The sequence below is a fragment of the Papio anubis genome, chromosome 6 (genome assembly GCF_008728515.1).
Source record: "Papio anubis isolate 15944 chromosome 6, Panubis1.0, whole genome shotgun sequence".
Lineage (NCBI taxonomy): Eukaryota > Metazoa > Chordata > Mammalia > Primates > Cercopithecidae > Papio > Papio anubis.
Genome location: NC_044981.1, coordinates 71780333 through 71788448, shown reverse-complemented (window position 1 = coordinate 71788448; position 8116 = coordinate 71780333). Strand labels below are relative to the sequence as shown.

The following is an 8116-nucleotide window of genomic DNA, read 5'->3' as shown; positions in this document are numbered from 1 at the left end:
CGGGGAAACTCAGAAAATATGACACATGAAGAGTAAGACCCACTGGGGCTTCCAGAACCTTGATTTGTATCTCCAGGCATGAGACTGAAGATATTCTCTTAGGAGAAACTAACTAGACTGAAGATATTCTCTTAGGAAAAACTGACTAGGATAAAGGATCAATTGATATTGGCCATTGTGGATCCTCTAATGAGATGGTTAATCTTTGACTTACCAGTGAAACCCTGCAGTCAACAAACCTTGCTCTTGCCACAGAGTTCGCAGTCAGAATCTCAGTGTTTCACTCTAGAATATGAAAAGACTGCTAAGAATCACCTGGTAGTTGACAAAAGCCTGCAATATTCAATGTAGATACAGAAACAAACAAGTAGGCAGAGGCAGCAAAGACTATGCTGGGATCAAAGGAAAACTGCAAATACACAGTAATTTATTGTATATATTTAATATATACACTTTACACATAAGTTTATATATGCATATATAAGCATACACAGATTATTATATCCATTAACTAGTATATTTCAAAGATACTGTAATATATGTTGTATCTATTTTAAAGAAATGTTATTTTTTAAAAGCACTCAACAAATCTGAAATATTAAAAATATTACAGAAATAATTTTAATCCATTAAAGTTGTTAAAAACCTCTTAAAAGCATTTTTAAAACAAAAGATAAAAATAGAACAGAAGAGATCAGAAAATGGATGGCAATCTATAGTGCTTGACATTCAATTCAAAAGAATTCTGATCTGAGAAAGGAGAATTGGCAGGGTAAATAGTCTCAAATAAATAACACAAACAATTTTTCTAGACCTGAAGTACACGAGCATCCAAATTAAAAGAGACCACTGAATGCCAAGCAAAATGGATGAATACTGCCTTTATGAAGGAACCCATTAAAATTTTGATAACATTAGAGATAATTTGAAGTTTTAAAAAGCAATGAGGAAAAAATGTAAATACAAAGACTGGAAATCCAAAATCATCAGACTTCTTAATGGCAACTTTGGAAACTTGAATAAAGTCTTCCATATTCTAGATTCAGTATTCTATACCCAGACAGATTATCAATTATGTTTGAGGGAAAGACAAAGACATTTCCATGTATGTAAGCTCTCAAAATTTTACTCAAATATATCCTCTTTTAATAAATGACTGAATGATTAGTCCCACCAAAAATCAGAAAGCTAGAAGTTTAGTGAGTATTGCTTAGAAACCATTAATTTCTCTCTCTCTCTCTCTCTCTCACACACACACACACACAAAATATTGAAAGGAGATGTGCATCCAGGGCAAAGAAGATCATAGATTTGGTAAAGACAATAAGTCCCAACAAGCTTGAGACTGCAACACCTCATAGTTGACTGGAACAAAAGAACCAAAGTTGTTCCACATTATTCACATAAAAATATAATCTGGTCCCATTTAAACATGAGTAATGTTCAAAGTACAACTAACATGAATCTAAGAATAGATAAAGGGGAAAAATGTATATGAACAAACTAAATAATGAAATTTCTCCATGTTATTCCAATCTCAGATTACAACAAACTGATTCTACCACAAAGGGATAAGGTTCAAGGAAGGGATACAGAGTTTCCAGGATGAGATTATGATGGCAGTGGCAGCCCATCTGGCGCCCCTGCAAAGACACTAGCTACAGCAGGGAAGGTGTGGCTGGGCTGTGTGTTTTGCGGAGCTGGCAGGAACCAGGAACAGGTGATTCCGGCAGGAGCCCCGCACCCTGTCAAGTTGGCGGGGCGGAAGCCTGTGCTACTGAGCACAGCTGCAGCCACCCAGCCACAGCTCCGGACACAGGCATTCCCGCACTCCCTGGGGTCCGGGAAGCCTGCCTGCTCCTGCTTCCTAGCATCTCCCTGCTCTAGGCGCCTGCTCCACTGCAGAGCTAAGTTGTGGTCGAGTCTAGGCACTGTCACGACCTGGTGAGGTGTGCACATGCTCAGGGTGGCTCTGACATGCCAGCCCTCTGCCGCCTTGGCCCATTTCGGACTTGGGGCACCAAGGTGCAAGGGAGGGAAATTTTGAGTGCTGAAGGCAGCTGGACATGGGCCTGCGGGTGTCCCTCAGTGCAGACAGCCTGGGTGCTGTAGATAGTAGGTTGATGGCGGTGTGAGGAAGACGGATTCCTGGGCAGGAAGCGGGGAGTCCCCAGTGAAACCTCACCTTCAAGTCAGGGTGGTCTGAACCTTGGGGGCCAGACTGCCAGATCCCGGTGAGGTCTGCAATCTGGAGTGAGAACTTCCTTGATGTCTTTTGGCTAATCAAATGATGTTTTTTCCACACCCACCCATGGCCACCCATGGACTAATCAGCACACACTTCCTCCCGCCCATGTGCCAATCAGCATGCATTTCCTCCACTCAGAGCCCATAAAGCCCCATCCCCACCCTACTCCACCACCCACTCAGCCAGACTCAGTCAGACATTTGTGGGGTCTACCTGTCTGCAGATAGGAGCTACCCACCTGGGGTATCCTCTACATTCATTGATACTACCTGCCTGCAGATAAGAGCTGCCCACTTCTGGTCTCCTCTTTGCTGAGAGCGGGGGTTTCGTCTCCCAGTAAAGCTCTTTTCCACTTTGCTCCCCCTCCAGTTGTCTGTGTAACTTCCTTCTTCCTGGATGCAGGACAAGAACTCGGGACCCACCAAGTGGCAGAGCGAAAGCAGCTGTAACACTTCCCTGGCTTGCATGCCAACCTATGGGCAGGAGCTAAAGGGGCTGTGACACTACAGCCCTCCTGGCCTCTGCCAGCACAGGGCGGGTGCTCCACATGACGGGAAGCAGTGGCAGGAGCCAGGCCAGCCCTGGAGCCGCAGGCTGGAGTGGGATGACCAAACTGAAAGAGATGTAACATAAATTGGATGAAACACATCCCCACAAAACATGCCTCCCACACTCACTGCACTGCAGGTGATGAGAAGCAGAGAAGAGCCGCAGCCTTTCTGGGAGCCCAGACCTCGCGGCTCCCCAGGCCAGGGCTGTGACACGCTTTAACACCCTCTTTGTGGCTCTGCGGTTTCTGGTGTCTCCTAGTTTCCGGGTGCTACTGCGTTCCCCTTGTCCAGACACTGGTGCCCACAGCAGAAGCTGCTTGTGATCTGGCCTAGCATTTAACACAGCTGACACCTGTGACAGTGCCCGGGGTTGCCTGCCTCACTGCAGCAGCTGGCGTGCCTGGCTGTGCACAATGGCCAGACCCTACACTCACTCGCTCACACACCCCTTGCCACTCCACACCTGGCTCACCCTTGGCAGACATCAAATCCAGGCTGGTAGCACAAGCCAAGTACAGCCTGCCGGGCTGAGTGGGCAGAATGAGTCCAGCAGGCATGAGCAAAACTCAAGTAGAGGCACCGCTGGCCACAGAGGTTTCTGGCTGGTGAGGCAACACCCAAAGGATCATCTGACAGTTACATGAAGACAGAAGATGAAACATAAGCTAGCAGAACTCAGTAAAGAAAGACAAGAGCAATGCAGAAAATCATCAAGAAGAAAACCAGGTAGTAATCAACTTAAAATAACATGACTAAAATTCAAGAAAAGGCACAATAGGTTGCTAAAAGAAAATGAATGAAATGTGTAATAACAGAGTTTTAGAGTAGAATAGACAGCCTTTATCTAGAAAATGATAGCAAAGAAGATCCAAAATATGCTTGTTATTCCTGAAAAAGAGAACTCATCAAAGTTCAAAAGTATTTTATTATATAACCTCCCTGAAATATTAGCACATCATGTCCTAAGAAACACTGACAAACAATCAATCCCAAGTTATATCCTGATGAATTTATGGAACTTTCATAATAAGGAAAAAACTTACATGGCACTTAAGGTAGAGGAAGCACACTCCAAGCAAAAGGAAATAATCAGACTGTGTCAAACTTCTCTACAGCAACACTACAGGTAGAGAGTGAAGCACAGTCAAGGTTTTGAGGAAAATATGGTAGGACTACAGGATTCTGTCTGGCCAAGTCATTCTTCAACTATTAAAAAAATAAAATCAGACATTCTCAAGACAATCTCAAGGATTACAGCATCCATGAGCTTTGTTCATAAAACTACCAGCCAATGAAATCTAGCCAAGAAAGGATGAAGTGAAATAAACTAGGAAAGACAAAGCTACTCAGACATGAGCTTAAAAATTAATTTAAATTTTCAGACAAAGCTAAACACATGTGATTATTATGCAGACATTAGAAAATAAAATTGAAATAATAATATTTTGAGTTCAATATTCCAAAGTTAAGCCTCAAAATCAAGTGTAGCCTACAAGGCAATCTGGATAAAATGATCAAACTCTCTGAGGTTTTTAAACTGAAATGTTATTTAATGCTGTTCCATGGTGTTTATGTTTCTATCCAGTGGAAAATGTGGTAGATAATTATTTGGATGTCTAGCAGAACACGATCGCCTATTCTAAATTCTGCCCTCTTGAGTTCCTATGGTTATACAGCTCTCTCTGTCTTGCATGGCCCTATGTCACGGACAGAGCTGACTGAATATGAATGCATAATAAACCCAACTAGACCAATCAGATCCTCTGCCCTGTTGCCTGGAATTGAGACACTGATTTTGCGGATGAAGATATGTACTATCGGAACTTGCACTGTGGCCAAACAGAATTCTAGTTCATAGAAACAAATCAGTAAAATAGATATAAGGAGGTAAGAAACCTCCTTAGTATAAGAAATGACATTATAATTAACAGTTCCAAATAAAACCATTAAGCTGGATAAATTAAAGTGAGTTCCGGGTGGGGGGCAATGATGATTCCTCTATCAAGGAATAGAAAAACAGCAATTTGGTTTGGCAATAACAAAATAGTTCAGCTATCATTGTTATATTTGGCTATTCGGTGTGTATTTTCATAAAAAGTGAAGCTTTAAAGGATGTGATCGCCCACTTGAAGGTATCAGAGTATCTTAAGGCAAGAAATTACATAGACCAAAAGAAAAGCAGGGATAGCAATTTAAGACTACTGTCTTTCCAATCAATAAATTATGTGTCCTGCCAAAATGCAACATCTAAATTATTTGAATCATATATCTCCAAATTAGGCTGATGTCCTTATTGAATACTAATATTTATAATGGGATATGTGCAACTAAGATAATGGAAAGAAATCACTATCCATGTGCTCCTTCATGAGCTAGAGAATGGCCTTCTATCGTGTGCCATACCATAGCTCCGATTTAACACATTTGCAAATATCTTCAAAACATAATCTGGATTTTATGATTTAGGCTTAATACACACGAGCGGTTTAAGGAATTGTGCTCTGCTGGTCATTGTTTTTCTTCTGGGTCTTAAGACTAAAGCCATTAAGCAGATAAAAATTGAGTCAGGATTCCAGGATAAGACGTGGATAAAAATAATAAACCAAGTTCTGACAGTTCAGCCAAGCAAATCCATTAAGCACCGTGATGCAACAAGTTATCTGGCTTGGTTTACTGCAAATACAGCTTCCTAAAACCAAACAGTATCAACAAAGATTTTATCGAAGTCTACAGGAATGTTGACGTAAAAAAAAAAAAAAAAGACCAATAATTTTTTAAAAGAAAACTCCCTGTATCCCAGCACTTTGGGAGGCCGAGGCGAGTGGATCACGAGGTCAGGAGATCGAGACCATCCTGGCTAACACGGCGAAACCCCATCTCTACTAAAAATACAAAAAATTAGCCAGGCCTGGTGGCAGGCGCCTGTAGTCCCAGCTACTCCCCGGCTGAGGCAGGAGAATGACGGCGTGAACGCGGGAGGCGGAGCTTGCAGTGAGCCGAGATTGTGCCCCTGCACTCCAGCCTGGGTGACAGAGCAAGACTCCATCTCAAAAAAAATAAAAATAAAAATAAATGACTCGAACCAATATGGGAAACTCAGCTAAAATAAGGTTTCTTTCAGTTTTTTGTTTGTTTGTTTGTTTGTTTGTTTAAGTCAGGACTACAAAAGATGCTGGCAGAGCCAGACTGGATTTCTATGCATTATGAACAGCCTCGTTATGAGAATCCTCCCCAATATTCCCTTCAGGGTATCTCTGAAGGACATCAAATATAGAAGTTATACCAGTAGACAGAACCTGGGCCAGCTAGAATTCTTAACTGCTCATTCTACTGGATAGAAAATGAATCAACAGACTCAAAAGTCTATGACATTAACTGGTCAGCCTCTCTCCCTCAGATTACAACATGCCTGCCCTTAGATCCCAAATCTGTCTCAGAAGAAAAATATTTTGGTATCACCAATGTGATGAAACACAGTGAAAAGGCATATTAAATAAACTATACTATTTATTCAATTCTATTTTATCTCTGTTAACATTTTAAATTGTTATAAAAATAAATTCTGAAAATAAAGAAACATTATGATTGCCATTTCATGGAGAAGCAGATCAATATCCTCTCAGGTTGGCCCTTCACCAATCATTTCAGCCACTCTATAGCTTTGACCTTCTCACAGCGGCCACAGGTGGTTCAAAACACAAAAGGCCAGAGGCAACAAAAGCACAGAGTAATGAGAGTAGAGAAACAGAGCTTTGGTACCTCACAGAGAACAAAGCTGTTCTCAGGGTATAAGTAATCAAGAGCAAGCATTTTACAGGGTATTTTAGAGAGAAGTAAAAGCTTTTTGGTAAGGCAGTTATAAAAACTCAAATTCAAATGAATGCTGAGCAAAGGCACAGGCAAAGACTAGAATTCTTATGCAAATTACAGTTGCAAGAAAACATCTGGAGCCAACTGACAGAGGACCAAAATACTGTGGAATAAAAATGGGAAGAATGCAGAAGACAGTCAGTCAGTGGAAACTGGGAGAAGAAACATGGAAATTAAACATGTAAAAAACACTGCTCCCATGTCTATACTGATGATTTTTATTAATCTTATTATGAGAAGAAAATGGAAGTGTGTATCAGTACATGCTGCTGAGAATCCATAATTATAAAACAAAAACTAAACAATTTTAGTCTAGTATTGACATATATATTTTTTTGTTACTTAGAAGACATTTTTTATTGTCTTATACTAACTTTAACAACCCCTCCATATATTCATCAAAGTTCTGATCCTTAGAAAACAGAAAATAGATGAGCAAATAAATTTGGTTTTTAACAAGGTTTGTTATCTGGGTGTTACTTGTTTTCAACAGATAATTTGAAAACATCGAATTTTCATTAGAAATGGATTTTTGCTTGTATAAATGTTCCCAATAACAATCTTCTGAGCTTTCTTGTCAATTCAGTAAGATGAAGGAAGGCTAAGCAGAGATATTGAAACATAAATACTGAAAAGGAAGAGACAACAATATTTGTAGAAAATGCTGCTGAAGAATTGACTCATGAAATATTTCAGGGGTGCAATTGGCAATATGACAAAAAAATACTTAAAATATGCAATATCTTTGAGGCAATAATTCTAGTTCAAGAAATTTACTTGAAGTAAATAACCAGAGATGTGAGAAGATGTGTGTGTGAAGAATATTTACAATAACTTATTTCTATAGTTAAAGAAAATAGAGCGCTCACTTTAGCAGCACATATACAGATAATCTTCAATTTATGGTGGTTTATCTTGTGGTTTTTCAACTTTACAATAGTGTAAAAGTGATAAACATTTGGTAGAAACCATACTTATTTCACCATCGCTAAATAAAGTAGCCAGCCATTGCTTTCAGTCAGCTGCATATTTCAACATAATACTTTCTACTTACAATGGGTTTCTTGGAAAGTAACTCTATTATAAGCCAAGGAGCATTTGTACTAAAATTGGAATGATAGCATATTAACATGGTCCCTGCACAAAGATGACATGAAAATTTGTGAAGCTTTCCATATTTTTCAACCCAAAGAGTTCATCAAGACAAATAATAATCAAATTATCAAAAATAAAAGACAATTTTAAGAGCAGCAAGAGATAAGAAATGCATTGCGTACAATAGCATTTTAATACCACTATCAGTTGACTTCTCATTAGAGACCTTACAAGGCAGGGAAGAGTGGGATGAAATATTCAAAACGCTGAATGAAACAAACCTGTCAACCAAGGATATCTGGCAAAGCATTCTTTTGGAAATGAGGGAGACAATGGTAGCATCTTACAAAAT

General features: G+C 39.8%; 1 pseudogene; it reads left to right on the top strand.

Moving 5' to 3' along the window:
* Positions 1 to 7751: 7751 nt before the first annotated feature.
* On the top strand, positions 7752 to 7851 carry LOC116275531 (annotated as a pseudogene).
* Positions 7852 to 8116: the final 265 nt, after the last annotated feature.